Raw genomic sequence first — 6,000 nt, forward strand, 5'->3', positions numbered from 1 at the left:
TTGCGCTCGCTCTCGCCCCAGCGCCACCGCTCCGTACGCGTCTCGCCGGCGACAATGGGGAAGGAGAAGACGGTGGCTCTGGAGCGGGCAAAGAAGGCGACGGCGAGGTCGAAGGGGAAGGCGACCAGCCGGGGCGGATCTTCCTCGCGGACCGGCCTGCCGAAGGGCTGGATCCAAGGCGACTGGAAACACTCGAGGTTCACCCAAGAAGACCTCGACGACCTGGTCGAAGGGGGGCTGATCCCCTATGACTCGGCGCGGCTTCCGGGGAAGGAATCTGAGCCGCAACCTCGGGAGCGTGAGCGTGTTCTTCTTGCCACCCACGTCGACCGTGGATTTTCCTTGCCTCCTCACCCTTTCTTTCGAGGGTTTCTGAACTTGTTTGGGGCACAACACCATTTTACCCCCAACTCAATCGTTTATCTCGCCGCTTTCATTTCTTTGTGTGAGAATTTCCTGGGTTGCCGGCCTCACTGGGGTCTTTTCAAGCATATTTTCACTTGTCGCTCCCAGACAGTAAAAAAGGCTAATCTGAGTGACGAGAGGAACCAAGTGATCCAGATGTGTGGTGGTCTTGGCATCCAGATGAGAGGGAAAAGCTCCTTTCCGGCCATGATTCTTCCTGACTCAGTTCATGGATGGCAGTCGACCTGGTTCTACTGTAAAGACCAGTCGACGCCAGGGCAATCGACTGGCCTCCCTCCCTTTACCATGGACCGAGTGAGGAAACCCTCCCCTTTGAAGGTGTTCCCAGAGGAGAAGGCGCACGTGAGGGTGTTGGTCAATCGAGTGGTCCAGCTTATTCGTGACGGGGTCACTGGTATGGACCTCTTGGAGGTCTTCCTTCAGCGGCGCATCCAGCCTCTCCAAGCCCGAGACCATCCGATGTGGATGTATTCGGGTCTTAAAGACTCCTCTCGGATCCACCCGGAGGAGGTCGACGACGGCACACTGGAGAAGTGGTTGTCGGGCATTACCGGGAACAAGGACAACCCCAGGGGAGCCAGGAGAGTCCCTCCATTCGACCAGTCTCATGCACCAGAGAAGGTCTAATTCTGAGTTTTTGCTTGTAATCTGAATTCACTCGCGCAGCTGCCTATACTGCGTCGACTGACTTTGTTCTCCCTGCTTTCTTTCAGGCCATTATTGAAATGTATTCAATGCCCAACGGGGAGCAAGAGCAAGCTCTGGAAGGCGAGGCGAGTGGCGGTGACAGTGGCGAGTGGACATCCGACGGTGAAGGGGATGGAGGAAGTGACGACTCAAGCGATGGAGAAGAAGTCGAGTCGCCCCCTCGCAGGGAGAGGCGATCCAAGCTTAACCAAGAACGGCCGAGTGCTCGCGAAAAGGCAACTGCTCAGGCTGGTCAGTCTTCGAAGCGTCCTCGGATCCCTTCACCAACCCTGACTGAGAAGGCGCCAAACCACCCCAAAGTTGCGGAGCCGAAGATTCGGAAGGCGTTGCCGAAGATCAAGATTGATATCCCCGTTGCTTCCGCGTGAGTGTCTCTCTTTGTATTCACTCGACGCTCCGCGCTATTTGTTTTTCTTGTTTTAACTGGATGAGCTTTGGAACTATCAGCGCTGCCACTTCCGGGACCTCAGCTTACAGGGACGATGATGAGGTGATGGAGGATGCGGTCACTTCTAATCCGGGTATGATTTCTTCCATACTGCCTTTGCTCGGTCGATTCAACTACAATGTGCATCATTGGGTGGCGTAACTTTGGCAATTGAACTTTGCACAGCTCCCAACATTATTGACCTCCCTGATGATGATGAAGAGCCCGAGAGGCCTTTGAAGAGGAAGAATAGGCGAGCTCCTGCAAGCGAGGCGCTACAATCGAGGCCAAGGGCGGAACCAGTCATTCAGGACGCTGGCGAAGTTAATCGGGGTTCTGTTACCTTCACCGTGCCACTGTCGAGTGCCTTGCCTTCTTCGTCGACTGTTCAGGCCCCTGTCGACCCGCCTTCAGTTTTTGCGATCCATCATGTCCTAGAGGACGAGGTGAATGCTGCTAGGGAAGCCATATGCCAGGCGGGCATTATGATGGAGAAGATGAAGACGGTGCGGGACGCTAGCCAAGCCGCCTATGATGCCAACTCGGCTCTCCAGAGCAACGTTCAGGTTAGTTGGTCACCGCTTGTTCTGTTAGGATATGCTATCTGAAGACTCTTTCCGAAAATCTTTGCATCTGTACACCCACTGGGTTCGTCGATTGAATTTTTGGACTAGTGGGGGCACGCTGAGTGCACCCACTGGGTGTAGTCCCCGAGACTACGGTGGACTGCTGGCAGTCGACTGTAGTTGTTGTATTTTGTCGAGTGTAAACCGAACTGATAGTTTGTCTCTTCCACTCGGTCGGGTCGAGTGGGGTCAGAACCGGTGGGGGCACGCCAAGTGCACCCACTGGGTGCAGTCCCTGAGACCGCGGTCGACTGCTGGCAGTTGACTGCGGTTTGAGTTCTTTCTCTCCCTTTTTTTTACTCCCTGCACTCTACTCCGGCGGGCCGGTCGAGTGGGATCAGAACCGGTGGGGGCACGCAAAGTGCACCCACTGGGTGTAGTCCCCGAGGCTATGGTGGACTGCGGGCAGTCGACCGTAGCCTTAGTACTTAATGTCTTTGTCGTTCTTGCTGTGGAATAATTTCTCCCCTTTGATTTCAGAAATCTTGTGATCTTGGAGCTCGCTTCACTGATTTGGAGAGGCAGCAGATTCAACTGAACCTTGACTTGGAGTTGGCCAGGATGAGTTTGTCGACTGGTCAGTTTTAGGCTTGAGTACCCTTCTGCTATTTCTGAATCAATCATCATTTCTTTGCAGAAAAACTGAGAGAAGCTCTGGCGAAGAAGGATCATGATTTGGCTGCTGCTCGTAAGGAGGCTGACGACAGGACCGCTCTGGCTGAACAGAAACTGGCTTTGGTCGGCCAGTTGGAAGAAGAGAATACCAAGCTGAAATCTTCTCTGAACGAAGCCAACAGGGAGTGTACACGGTGGAAGAAGGATAACCTCAACCTGGGCGAGAAGATGGAAGGCATCGCTCGCAGGAGGGACGATCTGGAGAGCTATCTGAGGAGCCTTGCCAAGAAGTTGTTCATCAAGCTTGAAGGTGCACATTTAGTTCCGACTGATGTTTTTTTGTGTCGACTCAGCGTATGAAAATTGACTTATTCTTGGATCATGAATGCAGAGTTTTGCTAGAACATTGAGGAGGAGACTGGGCGGATCGAACCTGGTTTGGATCCAATCAACTCTCCTGTGAAAGATGATACTGCCATGAATCTGCTCTGACTGGAATCCCGCATTGACGGTGTCGTGGACTACTTGGCTCGACTGAAGGTCGCCATGTCGCGGATTGACCCGGCACTTTGGCCAGAGGCTGTGCTCCAAAATGATCTTGAGTCTCTGATGACTCGACTAAATGATATCCCAGACCGAGTGCAGGAGTGGAAGAAGTCTGCTGCTCGGTCTGGCGCTGACGTGGCTCTGTCTTTGGTTCGTGTCCACTGCAAGGAGGTGCGACAAGACAAACTGGCAACAATCAAGGTCGCCAACACCGAGAAACATGACTTCCGAACTTTTATGGAGACTTTCATCGCTGCAGCCACTCGGATAGCCGACGGCGTCGACCTGGATGAATTCGTCGAGCCTGCCAGCCCTCCTCCTGCGGAGTGAACAAACTCTTATGTCCCACCTTAAATTTGCCTCGGAATGCCGAGTGGTTTTTGTAAACGTTAAACTATTTCGGGCTGCATGCCCGAGTACTTCGATCTGTGATCCGGAACCTTTAGGATTTATCTGAACTTGGTTTACCGTTGAATATCTTCATGAATCTCCTGCTAAGTGAACCCATTCTTCATTCGAGACAACTTTTGTATTCGCAGCGCAGCTCCGAAGGAGAGGGAAGCAGTCGACCTGTGTCTTGTCTCCCTTGCGGGTCAGCGACGGAGTGCGCATCGTATTTGTGGCGAAGCTCTCCAGGGGGAAGGCGGCGGTCGACCCACACCTTGTTACTGCAGAGCGGGACGGAGCGCACATTGTATTTGTGGCGAAGCTCCCCAGGAGAAGGTGGCGGTCGACCTGCCCCTCGTCGTCCTTGAGGATTGAGATGTGTTTCATACTTAGGCGAGTTCTGGACTGCAGCTAAGCCTCCAAGTGGGAGGCTGGCTCACCACTCGGTAGGATTTTCAGATACTTCGGCGAGTACTAGACTGCAGCTAAGCCCCCGAGTGGGAGGATTGCTCTCCACTCGGTAGGATTTTTTCAAGCTTAGGCGAGTGCCGGACTGCAGCTAAGTCTCCAGGTGGGAGAGCTTAGGCGAGTACTGGACTGCAGCTAAGCCCCCGAGTGGGAGGATTGCTCTCCACTCGGTAGGATTTTTTCAAACTTAGGCGAGTGCCGGACTGCAGCTAAGTCTCCAAGTGGGAGAACTTAGGCGAGTACTGGACTGCAGCTAAGCCCCCGAGTGGGAGGATTGCTCTCCACTCAGTAGGATTTTTTCAAACTTAGGCGAGTGCCGGACTGCAGCTAAGTCTCCATGTGGGAGAACTTAGGCGAGTACTGGACTGCAGCTAAGCCCCCGAGTGGGAGGATTGCTCTCCACTCGGTAGGATTTTTTCAAACTTAGGCGAGTGTCGGACTGCAGCTAAGTCTCCAAGTGGGAGAACTTAGGCGAGTACTGGACTGCAGCTAAGCCCCCGAGTGGGAGGATTGCTCACCACTCGGTAGGATTTTTTCAAACTTAGGCGAGTGCCGGACTGCAGCTAAGTCTCCAAGTGGGAGAACTTAGGCGAGTACTGGACTGCAGCTAAGCCCCCGAGTGGGAGGATTGCTCACCACTCGGTAGGATTTTTTCAAACTTAGGCGAGTGCCGGACTGCAGCTAAGTCTCCAAGTGGGAGAACTTAGGCGAGTACTGGACTGCAGCTAAGCCCCCGAGTGGGAGGATTGCTCACCACTCGGTAGGATTTTTTCAAACTTAGGCGAGTGCCGGACTGCAGCTAAGTCTCCAAGTGGGAGAACTTAGGCGAGTACTGGACTGCAGCGAAGCCCCCCAGCGGGAGGATTGCTCTCCACTCGGTAGGATTTTTTAAATACTTAGGCGAAACGGATTCGCAGCTAAGCCCCCGAGTGGGAGGATTGCTCTCCACTCAGTAGGATTTTTTAAATACTTAGGCGAAACGGATTCGCAGCTAAGCCCCCGAGTGGGAGGCTGGCTCGCCACTCGGTAGGAAATTGATTTTACAAACTTAGGCGAAGCGGATTCGCAGCTAAGCCACCCACTGGGGGATTTCTCACGCAAACAAAAACAATAATAATCACTGGGAAAATTATAACGCTCTTGTCTTTGAAAAATAAACTACAGGAGTTTTTCTTATTACATCTCATCCGAGTGAGAATTCAAGTATAAAAGGGGCGAAGGAGCTCCGAATTCCAGGCTCGCCGCTCATCAATCTGGCGATCGACATTGTAGAGGTGGTATGCTCCATTGTGGAGGACTCTGGTGACTATGAAGGGGCCTTCCCAAGTAGGAGCAAGTTTGTGTGGTTTCTGCTGATCCACTCGGAGGACTACGTCTCCTTCTTGGAAGGCTCGACTCTTCACGTTTTTGGCATGGAATCAACGCAAGTCTTGCTGATAGATGGTCGATCGGATCATGGCCATTTCTCTTTCTTCTTCCAGGAGGTCGACTGCGTCCTGCCGGGCTTGTTCTGCTTCATCTTCAGAGTAGAGCTCGACTCGGGGAGCATTGTGAAGCAGGTCACTCGGCAAGACTGCCTCGGCTCCGTAGACCAGAAAGAATGGGGTTCTTCCGGTCGATCGGTTCGGGGTTGTCCTCAATCCCCAAAGGACTGATGGAATCTCGTCAACTCATGCACCTGCTGCATGCTTGAGATCGCGCATCAATCGGGGCTTCAGTCCTTTGAGAATGAGGCCGTTTGTCCTTTCTGCTTGGCCATTCGACTGGGGGTGAGCGACCGAAGCATAGTCGACTCGG

This window comes from Triticum urartu, chromosome 3A, assembly GCF_056163025.1.
Source record: "Triticum urartu cultivar PI428250 chromosome 3A, HENAU_Tu73, whole genome shotgun sequence".
Taxonomy (NCBI): domain Eukaryota; kingdom Viridiplantae; phylum Streptophyta; class Magnoliopsida; order Poales; family Poaceae; genus Triticum; species Triticum urartu.